This window comes from Protopterus annectens, chromosome 4.part1, assembly GCF_019279795.1.
Source record: "Protopterus annectens isolate FY-2018-M chromosome 4.part1, PAN1.0, whole genome shotgun sequence".
In the NCBI taxonomy this organism is placed as follows: domain Eukaryota; kingdom Metazoa; phylum Chordata; order Ceratodontiformes; family Protopteridae; genus Protopterus; species Protopterus annectens.
The window spans coordinates 590,824,718-590,839,805 of record NC_056734.1 but is presented as its reverse complement, the minus strand read 5'-3'; positions in this window follow the sequence as shown (position 1 = coordinate 590,839,805).

Below are 15,088 nucleotides of genomic sequence, written 5' to 3'. Positions count from 1 at the left end.
TGTACGTTAGGGACAAAATAATATCTGCGATGTGTTTTGTGTTTCAATGTTATCTGCACTGGTTTTGCACTCTTAATGACTGTGTGGTCCCTGGGGTACTGTCTATATATGACAGTGCTTTTTCAGTGCACTTTCCTCCATTTTCCGTAAGGGAGTCTCTGTGAAAGTACTCTCTTGTATCAGAGCTATTCTTTCTATGTCAAGGTTAGCATTAAGTTGGTCTTGAATGAAATCTGCCTGTTAATACCATTATTTCATGTCTGCATACTGAATGTCAGTGGAAGTAAACTGCTGTAAGTTTGTGATAAAATAATATATGCAATGTGTTTTGCACTTTGATCTTATCTGTGCTGATTTTACATTTTAACTGACAGTGTTAGTCATTGGGGCTTTGTTTATATATATATATATATATATATATATATATATATATATATATATATATATATAAATGTATATATATATATATATATATATATATATATATATATATCTATCAGTGTTGGTACAGTGCACTCGCTTCTATTATTTTTATGCTCTCACATACCAGATCTATATTTTCTAATTAAACATTAGTATTAAGCTGGTCATAAAGGAAGTCTGTCTATTATCAACACTATCTGATCAGGAACCAAAAACAGCATAAATCCGTGCAACCAAAAAAGTGAAAATATGAAACCCAAAGGTACATGTAGTGGGTTAAACACTTGGTTAGATGAGCTAAAGATAAAACTGCAGAACCACAAACAACAAAAAAGGTGCTTAATAAACCATAAATAAAACTTCTGATGAAGTCCCGTTTTGGAAGGGATGAAAGCACTTGACCATCTGTTTTAATCAAAGGCTGAAATAATTTTTGTTCAAGAGACTCACATGATGCTGGGTCAATGGACTCAAGAGTGGGGTAAAAAGTGAATAGGGACTATGTCTGAATCAGGCACTAAATCAAATAGCACAGCCGTAGCAATTATTCTCAAAAAATCTTTAAAGGATACTATATTACAGTATTACTCAGATAAGAAAGGGAAATGGTGTTACATAGTCTTAAAGAACTAATTTCTTGAGAAACCTGTACTGTTACTGAACAGAGTTTATAATGTCAGTTTATAACATTCTATGCCACCTCCCTAATTATTATTATATTTTAGGGGAAAATTGGAATGCAGTTGATGATCCTATATCTAAAAGTACTAGTAAAAGCAAATTATATAATACACATGCTTCAATAGCAATTTCTGACTTAAAATAGATTTTAACTTATTTGACCCCTTTAATTTTCAGAAGAGAAATGAAGTATCAGAGTAATTTAGTTTCTACTCACTTATGCCATAAAACTTGGGCGAGGTTAGACTTTTTAATCTCAAAAATATTTTTGAGATCTAATATTAACTTCTATATCGAGCCACAATTTTTTCAGACCATTCTAGAAATACATTTACCGTTAATTGGTCCAGTGCAGCAAATACCATTGAGAAAGGTTGTAAACTCTATTACAGCATAATAAATGCTAGTAGAATTATAACAATCTCTGATTATTGTCAAACTAAAACAAAATGAAGCCCTATTTGGGTAATAATATGGTATAATATAGTAACTGGTTCCAAAATCAACCCTAAAGCCCTACCCTTCTTCAATAAAGAAAATATGGATAGAATCAAACTAAATAACTGCCTAAAAATATGATAACTATCTTGAAAAATATTATCGAATCACTAAATCTGGCAAGTCCTTTCAATATTTTCCAACCACTCCACCTCAATCCAAATCTTAAATTGAATAACCATGTTAAACCTGAACAATTGCCTTATGAAAATTTTAGATATTTATTATAAAATATTTCTACTAATGATCTCAGAATTGCATTAAACCTTCCTAAAAGCTACCTAGTTATACTAAGATAGATTAAAGAAATGACATCAACCCTATTAAAAGATCCAAAAATAGATGATAATAATATAGATCTCTGTAAACAGTTATGGAATATGTTCACACTTAAAAGAAAATTCTAACAAATATGTATAAATTAATTACAGCTACTAAATATCAAGATAATATCCTATACTTAGACCATTGGTCCAAGATGCAAAATGCAAAATGCAATTCAATGTAGTCAGAAATCTGAAACAATTCAGCTTTCTTTAAAACTAATCCCCTTTAAAAAAACTCATGTATACCCAATTCATGATAATTAATAATGCTTATTTAACTCCTGTCAAACTCAATAAATATTATTCCACATCTTCTCCTGTCTAAACTGTCAAGTCCAAAGAGTTGACATTTTGCATATATTCTGGAACTGTAAATGTTCATATAAGTTAGGGTGTTCACTAAGGGCCAAACCTGAAAAAATGGTGTTCTAAAAACTACTGTGTCTTAATAATTCGCTATTTCATGGATTCCCCTATGGATCTATCTAAACAAAAACTACATATCTTAATTACCAGGTTTTCATTGATGAAGCTATATATCTCACACAACTGGCTTGACAGATCAAACGCATCATGGGGTGGCTTTAAACATATAGCAATTAAATATATAACGGTTCATAAATTAATAGTTAGCAACCAAAGGAAATACTGTTATTATGCACAGTTGTGGAAAGCACTTTAATTTGAACAAGACATATCTACATGTCAAGATGAGTTAACAAAAAGAAGTTTTACTAAAGTCGTGTTTTTTCTTTCATTTTTATCTCTAAGATCAAACTGTTATGTACTTTTGTTATTGTATTAACAACTTATGTAATAACAGTTGTCACTTGGTGTACATAGTAGTTATGTTATTATTTTCTTTTTTCTGTTAATTATTCATCATTGTCTTATAAACAAAGCATCTTCTATGTACTTATGCTCATCACATGTTGAAGACGATTTTTGATATTTCTTCATGGAAATCCAAATAAAGATATTAAATAAATAAACTTATTCACACACCCATAAAGTTCATTGCTTGCCAGTGTCATGTGTCACTATATACAAAAAATAAAAACAAAAGAAAATGAAAAAAGAAATTTCAATCCCCTATTCAGTAGAGAGTGGTGGCATGTTATATAAAGCAAATAGGATTTCTTATCATGCACAGGTTTAGGGTAAAAAATAAAATAAAAAGCAACTACTTGATTTCCCAGCATTATCTGTTTACAGTTAATTACTCCTGTGAAATAAATGTCTGCAAGTCAAATTATATGGTGCACACAGATTTTGTACTCTTGTATCATATTCGGGGCAATTAGACTGCATCACAGCTCTAATGACTATTGCAGTATATGGTAGAATAATGCTTGGCCTGTTTCTGTATTCCACAAATGACAGTGACAAACCACAACAAGGAGACTATGTAAAAATCTGAGTTTTTTACCTTAGTTTCTTACTTATTCAATATACTAACATATAGCCCCAATAATGTAACTTTGTGTTATAATGGCATTTTCTGTTTTGTTATAAAAATAATGTAGACCGTAGCAGCATTAATCTTTTAGTTACTTAATTAAGGCATAATTAACACATGTAAATGTGTATGCATATAGATATATATATATATATATATATATATATATATATATATATATATATATACACACATACACACATACACACACACACACACACACACACACACACACACACACACACACACACACACACGCACACACACACAGATATATATATATATATATATATATATATATATATATATATATATATATATATAAGTAAAACTAAAGACGGACTGAACCGACAAACTGCAAAAACTTGTATACAAGAAAGCAAATAGCTAGATGACCACAATGAAGGCAAATTGTTCTTAGCACTTTCATCCACTTTATTAGAAAAGACGTGAGCCCTCTCTTTCTCATGTCTTTTAACACTCTATATGGGAAGTGATGTCATGTTAAATTCAATTAAACAATAATTACTCAATCAATACAATTCAATGAAATCTTTCACTCACTTACACTACTCCCCCTTTATTTACACACACACACACACACACACACACACACACACACACACACACACACACACACACACACACACACACACACACACACACACACACACACACACACTCACACACACACACACAACCCCCTATTCATTCTCCCCTCACGTAATGTTAATGTGTCTACCATTTACACTAAAGATTTTTTGCTAAGGACTGTGTGTAATACATAGAAACACATCATGTGAGTGGAAGTAATTTTACAAACACGAACATAAGTATGTTTTTAAATATAAAATTTGTATTCTGCATAAGAATCTTTAAAGAAAAAGTACATCAAGATTTCATTGAATTGTATTGATTGAGTAATTATTGTTTAATTGAATTTAACATGACATCACTTCCCGTATAGAGTGTTAAAAGACATGAGAAAGAGAGGGCTCACATCTTTTCTGAAGAAGTTCACGCTCTAATAAAGTGGATGAAAGCGCTAAGAACAATTTGCCTTCATTGTGGTCATCTAGCTATTTGCTTTCTTGTATACAAATATATGTATAAGTACTTATATATACAATATAAATGCACATGTATGCATATACACATATATTTATGCATACTAACAATGGACAGTGATGAAAATGTGCATCTGAGACAATGTATATATTTTTTATCATCATCCAAGTCATATTTTCAAACATTTTCACACATTCCAGATTGAATATTGGTAGGAAAAAAGATGCAGAAGATGACATACTTTAAAAAATGATAGTTTCTTTCCTTTTCTTTAAATTGTGAATTTTCATGTTACCACAACTAAGATTATGTTTGTTGAATTATATTGATGTTGAATATGAAGAAATATAGCAGGTTGTTCCTCTATGAAAATTGTGCTGAAAGTGGTAAATGAGAGGGTCTAAATTGCCATGTCGAAAAACATGTTCGCCAAACACATCTTAATTTACATGGAAATGTCGACTTGTCAAAAATCCGAACAGCCGAATTAGAGAATTTCTTCCCAGGGGAAAAAGTCGCTTGGCCATACAGAAAAAAAAAAAACACACACTTTAAACCACTACACCGAACAAGTCTTTCGACATGGTAATATAGACCCAAATGAGGTATAGATGTGTAGTACATCTGCCATAGTTTAGAATTTTGATCACAGTTTTTTTTTTCAAAATGTGTTTGGGGAACCAGGACTTTGTTTTTTTTAGCATTTGCCTTTTCAAGTTATACACCATCTCTATAGAGATACATGTTAAGGGATTCAGGTCTCTATTGATATAATAGTCTAGTGATTAGGAAAGACATCAGAAATCTAAGAACTGGCAAGTGTATCATTGGCATAGATTTAAAATAACCTGGAGGCAGGGGCAGAATAGCAGGAGGGCAAGAGAAGTTAGTAATATGCAGACAAGTTCACAGTGTAATCCAAGGCATTCAGCAACAAAATGTAAGAGAGTCACATAATATAAACATGGATAAGACAACAAAAATATATAAAAAAAAGTGAAAAATAAGGTAATGATTATCATTTCCTACACTCTGGACAAAATCATACCAGAATGCATGCTTTTGACTGAAAGGAATCATCTTCTTCTGATGGTAGTAAAATTAAAAATGCATAATACAAAATACACAATAGGGATAGGGAAGATGCATGGCTTAGAGGAGTTTATATATAGGAACCTCTCCTAATGACAAAATTATTAAAATTGTTATTTTTTGGACAATAAAGAAAGTAGGGGTTACCTCATCTGTATGACTCAGTATGCTGAATTTCAATTGATTTGTGTGAAAGCAATCAGATATGGGAATAGATGTATTTATGATGACCTACAATGGTCAGGAGTCTGATCATTAGTATTAGAATTTATTCAGAAAAGCTACACTAGGAGTGTTTCCAAATATGGAGAAAAATTCAATATTTTAAAGGGGGCAGTAATTAAAAAAAAATGATCACCAAAGAAAAGGTTCTAAATGATCTTAAGTGCAGACGTGCTAAATAAAACTGAAACTTCTGAGTTTCAGGACTGAAGACTTTGAATGAAAGGTGGTGACTCAGAAATGCCCTTAACAGCATATAAAATGGTAATGAATAATGTGCATATGTAGAAATTTCCATCTTATAAGCCACATGCCTTTAGTGAAAAACGCATGCAAATCAAAAAATATATACAGTTATTAGAAGAGATCCTACCAATGGTGAGGAAATGTGCAGCTTTAAGGTACTATACCAAACACAAAAGAAGAAACAGACATTTGCCAGAAAAAAACAGGCCCACTGACCGAAGAAAATGTGTATAGCCAATTCAGTTCAGAAAGCAGGTAAAAAGTATAAAACTATAAGGGAGCAAAGAACAATGAAAGGAAGGATAGTGAAATGTAGGGCAACAAGTGGGGTTATGAAGAAAAGAACAGTGACACAGGAATTATGCACTTTTCCCCATGTTTTGCAGAATATAATATTCTAATATCTAATCTCTACTACTGCCTAAGACAATGGTATTAAGGCTGTCCTTTCTCAGAGATAATGGTGATGAATGAATTTCAGAAGCTAATGATTGGCCAAATAAATGCTTTGAATGAATTCATCCATGTATTCAGGGAGAACTGAGGGGAGAAATAATAACTGCCATAATCTTTTCAACAAATCATGGGATGACTGCTATGCTCCTAAAGATTGGAAGAGGAGGTTATTAATTCTTCTCATAAAATTGTATGCAAGTCAGAGGCAGACAATGAACAAGCTATTAGTGTTTCCTTAATATTAAGTAAAGTAGCAGCTCACTTCTGAAAGGGAGACGTTTGAAATATGAAGAAGCCATCTGTTTAACAAATATTAAGACAGCTCTGCGAGATACTCAGATAATGTTTTTTTTTTCTTCACCATATAGCATAAATCACTTCTCCATCTTCCTGGACAGAATAATGTAACTTAAGTGAATTCCTCAACAGAAAACAATGGTAGGGTAATTGAATTAAACTTAGAACTGAATGTTAACTTGCTTCCTATGACAAATTATTTCCACTTTTGAGAAATTATTTTTTTTTTATTACCACACCAGATGTATTACATTTATGATGACTGACTTCTATGAGTTGAGCCCTGAGGTAGTTAAAGAATGAGTATGGAAACAACATTTTTTTCTAGTATTTATTATTGTTTTGTATGATGAATGTTTTGAAATGTCATATTTTATTCACTTATTTAATCTGTAATCTGTTTTTGCTTTCATTTACATAGATTTCCTTATTTGATATTTTGGAAGTTTTTGTCATTTTTATATACAGTTTTAATATCAGGTCTGCGTATAAATAAATATATATATATATATATATATATATATATATATATATATATATATATATGTGTGTGTGTGTGTGTGTGTATGTATAGATGCATATGCCTATTTTGTCTGTCTGTCCACCTAGATATCTGTCTGTCTACCTATGTATCTAGCTGTATATTTTTAGACTAACTGTATAGAAATTTAGGATGGACTTCATAGTCATTACGCAAATGTGTAAAGGTGATTGATACCCTTTGAAAACAAGTACAGCAAAGGCACAGATTGTCCAGAGATATGCATACTGCATGTGTCTAAATTATTACTCCAATAAAGGAGTGCAACAGTTACAGGTTTGTCAGAAGTATATATATATATATATATATATATATATATATATATATATATATATATATATATACATATCCAGTGAAGTTCAAAATTCAGTTCTTGGAAGAGCAGTTCTCCTTTGGCAATAACAGTTCACAGAATTTAGAAGTTCTTGTTCCTTTTTCTCATGTATTCAATTCCAAGGTGCTATTACTCACAGTTAATAACTTTCCATGTGCCACCAAGGCATTGGGCATTGGGTATTACTTAAACTTTTCATGAGAACAACAACATCATGGAGATTTTCATGTCATGTCAGTTTGTGAAAATTTTCACATTAGGAATGCAACCAGCAATCTCAGACTACATGCCCATAGTTGTCGATATATATTTTGAAATATAACTGAAATATAAATATTAACCAGCATTTGCTGTAGTCACTGTGGAACATGCACGGCCAAGTCTTACTGTCATGTTTTTTACTTAAAGTAAACATTGCAGAAATAATACATACATTTATTTAATTGAAGACTATTTCAGTGCTTTCTGTCACACAAATGTAGTTGTCAAGCTTGTCTGTCATTATGCATAATGTGATGCATGCGAGATCTGAATTAGGTGCCAATTCAATGCCATTTTCCAGAGATTATGGAGAAGACATGGCAAGCAGTTGTGAGGGTAGTGCTCAAGTTGGATCGCAAATGTGGTGTGCAGAGGAATCCAACATTTTTGGTTGACACCTTGTTAAGTGTTACAGATGAAGCTTCTGCATTGTGACTATACCATGTTAAAGTAGAATAGCTTAGCCAAGGCTGTCACCAGCACAACTGTCATCACATGTAGATTTGTGCAATGCTGTCCTCATTATAGTGACTTAAAAGGAGAAAGCAGGAGCTCCTTAGGTGAGGCCTCTTTTCAATTACACCACTCCCATCTCATGTTACATCCACATCGACATTTTCACATTTTCTCCCCTCCTGCTTTCCATGCTGCCTTTTCTCTTAACCTATCCATTCCAACTATTTAATGCTCCTTTTACCCTCCTACTTAATATGTCAGTCTAGGCAACAGATTAACCATACATCTTCTTCTGCTCCTAAGCTATTATTCATCGGCTACATACAAAAATACTCTACTCCTTCTCTCTTACTACACACTTAGAGCACTCCTCTTAGATATGCTGTTCCCTCACTTACTCATACCTCTTCTCACGTTCTTAGTCCAACTTATATCCTACCAAACCCCCCTACCCAACAGCTAACTCAATAAACACCATACTGCTCCCTCACTCCCAGTTAACACCCATTACAACTTCACAATAGCACCCTCCCTTTACAACACATCAAATATGGACCTTTTTAGAAGTACTTATACTGCAACTCCTCCCTGCACAAACTAGGCATTACACCCAAGCTGAAATGCAAGCTATCCTACCCTACACCTTCTTTTAATGGTATCAACATTTTTGTGGTTATATCCACCCTAATTCAGGACCAAACAACTGTTCTAAATACAAGAATTCCACTACACTTCAAAATATCCCTGCTCAACAACCACCATTAAAACAGCTATTAAGACTTCACCTCTGTTCAAGTAGCCTCAAAAGTATTTGTAACAAACTGCCAGAATTACGTCTGGATAGCTTATTGCAATGCAGGCATACTAGCCATCACTGAAGCCTTGCTCACACAAGGTAATGAAATCCTACCATCTGGATACAACATTCTGAGGCTAGACAGGACTCAGAATAAGGGAGGTGGGATAGCCATCATCTGCAAAAATAATGTAAGTATCTTCTTACATCCACTAAGCCCTCCACAATGCCATAATGCTGAAATGCTATCCTGATCAAAATCAACACCCACAAAACCTATGGCTAAAAGGTGTCTACATACCCCTGGTAATAACATAAACCCTGATGAAAAATTTCTCTCCTGGACATGAGCCAATATCTCTCAAGAGACTAATATTAGGAGACATGAATATTGACTAGCAAACCATAGAAAATGAAAATCATACAAATGCAAAAAACATATACAGGTTGACCTAACTTCTCTCTACTCCTACTAGAGACAACAAATTCAGTGATAGTAATTCCATCTTAGATTTGATCATTACAAATAAAGCAGGCACAATAAACTATGCTGATTCTGTTCCTGGCACCACTGTGACCACTTGCCTATTCTTGCAAATAAAAACAGCACATTCATGACCAAAAATAACATCACTATAACCTTGCTCACAACCTCTCCACCTTCACCGATGACCCTTCCATTGCAAACTTGAAATTAATAAACTGGGAGGTGCTAAACTCAATCAACTTGGATGAAGCAGAAGCACTACTTCATGCAGCATTTCTAAAAATATTAAAAGAAGTTGCATCCTTAAGGACTAAAAGAATTAAATCAAACCTATCTCCCTGGCTAACAAAGGAAAATAAACATCTCATGGAAAACAGGGATAAAATATGGAGAACCTGGAAAAACTTAAAGTACTCATGCCTACAAACAGAAGTACAATCAACTTAGAAATACTACTAAAACCCAAATCCAGTCTGACAAAAATAAATACTATATAAAATTACATACAGCAAGTCAGAACAACTCTATGATATTCTGGTCCATGATTAACAAACTCGTACATCCAGCCTACATGGCCCAACCTATCTCCCCAAACCGATGTACCACATGACTCCATTGCTAGCCAATTTAACTCACATTTTGCATATTCTGTTTCCCTCTCCTAAGCCCTTTTCTTCTACAACTAATATGACACCTCCACATCCCACATCTTATTACCAAACTGTCACACTTCAACCCATCCCAACCTCCACTATCAGAAAATGACTTAAAACCTTGAATCCAACAGCCCTTGCACCAGACAACTTGCCAGCTGAACACATCAAAATAGCTGCAGGTGCCTTGGCTTACCCTGTGTTCAGTTTGATAAATTGGTATATCATAGAAAGCTGGCACCAGCTAAACACAGCAAAATAGCTGCAGGTGCCTTGGCTTACCCTGTGTTCAGTTTGATAAATTAGTATATCATAGAAAGCTGGCGCCAGCTGAACACAGCAAAATAGCTGCAGGTACCTTGGCATACCCTGTGTTCATTTTGATAAATTGGTATATCATAGAAAACTATGACCCCCCCGTGAAAAAAAATTCTATATGCATCCCCCAACATAAGGGCAGAAACTCCACTGACCTGTCCACTTACAAACCAGTAGCCATCCTATATCCTGATTCTGAAATACTTGAAAATTCTATACAATTTCAAGATCTTACCAGCATTACTGAAAACTCACTACTTTTTCCTATGCAACATGTATTCCATCCCCATCATAGCACCACCACTACACTGTTAAGCTTTGTTACAGCAGTAATTTAAAGCAGAAACAACAGTAACATTGCCACTTCCATAGTTCTTACTCTGTCCAAAGCCTTTGACATGGTGCCACACCAAAAATTACTATGCAAGATATCTTCTCAAGGCTTTGATAAACATTCACAATCCTGGTTTAACAATTAGCGATCAAACAGACAACAAGTTGTTCAGTTGCAGAGCAATATCTTTTCCTTTCTCATAGTAACAGTGGGAGTCTCTCAAGGCTCTATATTCAGTCTGCTACTTTTTAATATATTCATTATTCACCCTTATTTAGCAAACACACATGCAATTATTATCCAATATGCAGAAGTTTCCTCAATCATCTGCTTGACTGACTCACATTTCCTTCTAAAACCCAATAAATCCAAACTGATTTTATTCATCCCTAAGAAACTATCTGACCAAAAATTTCCTTCAGCCAAAAAATGCCTTCACAATCCTATCATCAAACAATACCAAATGGAAATGATTACCCATGGTAAACTACTAGGGGTTACCATTGATGAAAATCTAAAATTCAACCACCACATAAATGGGAGCAAATAAAACACATCAAAAATTGGGAGACGTCTATAGATCCAAACCCTACCTGACAGAGCCGGCTAGGATAAGGATTGCCTCATCTCTTCTCATGCCTACTCTCTTGCATGCAACTCCCATACTCATCAATTTACAGTCTAATGCAATCAAATACCAGTACTTGACCAGTGCTATAATTAAATTGAAAAATCTTCTGTCAACTATCATTACAGGACACATCTCTTCCTCCCAGAAACATGCCTCTTTACTTCCCAGATTTGGACATACAGGTCTGTATGAAATTAATGTGTGTATGTGTGTCCAGATTTTTGCCTTATATTTTTGGACTGTTCTTCATAAAATTTGTTCTTTTCTGGAAAATCACAAAGGACTGAAGTCATTAAATAATTACAGACATTTGAACTTCAGACTTCATATCCTTCAGAAAATGCATGCTAACAAACAACCTTTTATTCGAACAACTTTCTAAGCTTATAAGAGCAATCTTTGAAATCTGTCCCTATTTTTGAGCCTTTGTCCCACCATTATTTCAGGCCTTGCACAGACTTCTTGCACTAACAGGTTGAGAGCTATGCACAAAAGTGACTTCAGTGGGTGGAATTAAGGTACTCTTTACCTTGCTCGCAGCTTATATGGCACATAAGCTCATATATGACCCAGACAAATGTCCAAGTCTAATCAATATTCTCCAGTTCTACAATCCAAAAGATCAGTATGCTCTACTGACAGTAACTAAAACAAACAATACAGATGGAGACTCCCTATACCTCTCTTGTCTCTCTAAGACCCAATACCCCTGTCTTTCTCAGAATATTAGAAAACAATAAACAGGGCATTCAGCAAACTCTGTGTAGGCTTAGTGTGACACCTACACAGAGTTTATATGTTAGGATGATGAGAAGCAGTGTGGACAGCTACGACCAGGGTTTAATATACGGCAATGAATACAGTTCTAATACATTATAAGAAAAAGCAGACAGTACAGAATAGTGTGCAGACTTGTGTTAGTCATACTGAATAAAAGTTTTGTCAGTGATCAGCAAGAGTACATAGTCTGCCTTTATAAATACTTATTCAGGGGACTGAAAAGGGCCACACACAGGAATGAACACAGAGGAAGAGGACAAGTGAAACATGGTAATGTACAGAAGATGAAGGCATGTCAATGTACGTACATGACATAGACAAGACAGTTGTAGCATGAACAGTAATCACATATCCACATGATACAGTACGTACTGCTGTTTACACCTCCTGTGTGGGTATAGCCATATCATCATGCAGTTTGGTATATTATGTAACTATCACACAAGGTGATGTATCAGTGGAGAAGATTGTTTGTGATATAAGCATCCTAACATGAACAATGGAGAGAACATATATCAGTGATGGTACATATAATAGGGGTTAGGTGCATATCATGAAGCTGTACAAAATGAGTTGCCTAAATATGAATATAATGTCAGCATAGCTTTCAACTAAGCGGGACACATAGCAACAGGCTCATGGAGAACAGTAGATAGGAGAATGTACAATCATGGACAATATCAGAATAATACCACCATTACTCTGTGTCATTGACATAAAATATGTTATTGTGAGTTATTATACATGGTTCTGCAAAAACACACTTGTACAACTGTCATGTTTTGTCAGTAGTCTATTAAGAGAATCAGGCACACCTTCCTCAAAAATTAAAATATTTCAGAGGTGTTAAGAGGGACACGGTTACACCTGTATTTTAAATTACAAGCAATCCTGGTCTATTGACAGGTTTGCATGGCATATATATGCCACAATGCACACTTTCATGAATGTAACCCATAACATCAATGTTCTCATTAAGCTATGTATTTACTGTGTGCATCACAGGAACACATATCACACATGCATCTTGTATAACACCTTGAATGGGGTACAGTATTGTCAACTCCTAATGGTCATGCATTAAAATGAGTACGTAGGTATGGTCAGTAAGAAGTATGGAAGCTTCACTGTGGTAAAAGTGATACACTGGAGTAACTCATCCCTGGAAGATGTGTTGGGAGGTATATGCATAAAGGTGCATTGTACACAATTATTGGTGCAATAATGGCTGAGAACAATGGTAATATTATCCCCTATGATGTAGATCTCCTAAACATATGCAGGAATTGTGGTACATACAAGGTATTAGTCACCATTGTGAGCACATCCTGATGGACATTTCGCATATAATCTACCTGAGTGCATAAGTCACATACCACTTGGTCTGCTCATAGGGGTGAGCTGTCTATATTTTAATTATCTTTTGTTACTGCTTTCATAAAGGCACTAATCCTCTCATGATTTTTGTTCATCTACTGTGTCTCCATGGCTCTGGCAACAATATTTTTCATGTGTTAATACGTTCTGCATTATATGAATACAAATCTTGGATTCAGTGATCGTCCACTATTTGCAGTCCTCCACAAAGCTGGTTTTACAAAGAATGTGTAAGTTAGGCTTGACTTTTGAGACTGAAATACTGAACAGGAAATGGGCTAGTACAGATTCCTGTGGTATGGACCTGGTCACTGGACTCCAGAGCGAGGTGACTTCACACACTTAAACATTATCTGTTATGTATGATTTGGCTATCGACACACTTCGTGATTTAGGTGTATATGCTCACTTGAGACAGTGTCTCTGTAATATCTAAATGTGGATTTGTGTTAAATGCCTTGGCTAGGTCAGGTTATGTAGGATGATAGCATTTTCCTCATGCATGTCCTTGGTGACCTTCTAGAAGACATCAAACAGATTCAACAGACATGATGTAGCCTTAACAAATCAAACGTGTTTGTTACCAAGTCGAGAGATTACCTGGGTCCTTTTTGATAAAGCCCATGATGACTTGTTGGTCTACCTCACAGATGAAGAGAGTAGGGGTCTATAACTCAATCAGGTGATGGTCTCCCCAGTTAGATGGATGTGTGTTGCTGTACACCCTTCTATGAGAACATAGGCTGTTTGGAAGCTGTGTTGAACTAGTGATTCAACTGTGTCTTCGAGATCAGGTTACAATTCACACCATAGGCAACCTGTGATGTTGTCAGGGCCCATTGATTCTATGTTATTAGTCATAGAGAGCGCACAGATGAGTTGTCCTCCAGGGAAGAAATACTGAATAATGTTTTCATGTATACTTTGGCTGATGGCCAGTTGTGGCAGAGGGGTGAACTGTGACACAAACTATCAGCTAGCAGATTGTCTATTTACTCCAGTTGAGTATGTCTAGAGGCATGCACAAAAAGCTCTGTGCTTTGTTGTACATTCCCCTTAACTTTTCACATTTATTGAAATAAAATGATTTGTGAAAATACCTCCAAATACAACCTTGGTCATGCATCATATTCCACTCATTGATACTGTTCACACAGTCATACAACTGTACCAATGTCATCTAATTACATCAATTGCACAACATATGCCGATATGTGATTCATGTGAAAGCTGTGTTTGAGCAACCTGATACAATGTAAGGACACATTACAAATTCATTGTTTGTGGTTCATGCAGAACATTTCCTGACACAAATGCTTATAGTCACACAATGGTGCTGCTGACAGCCTCAG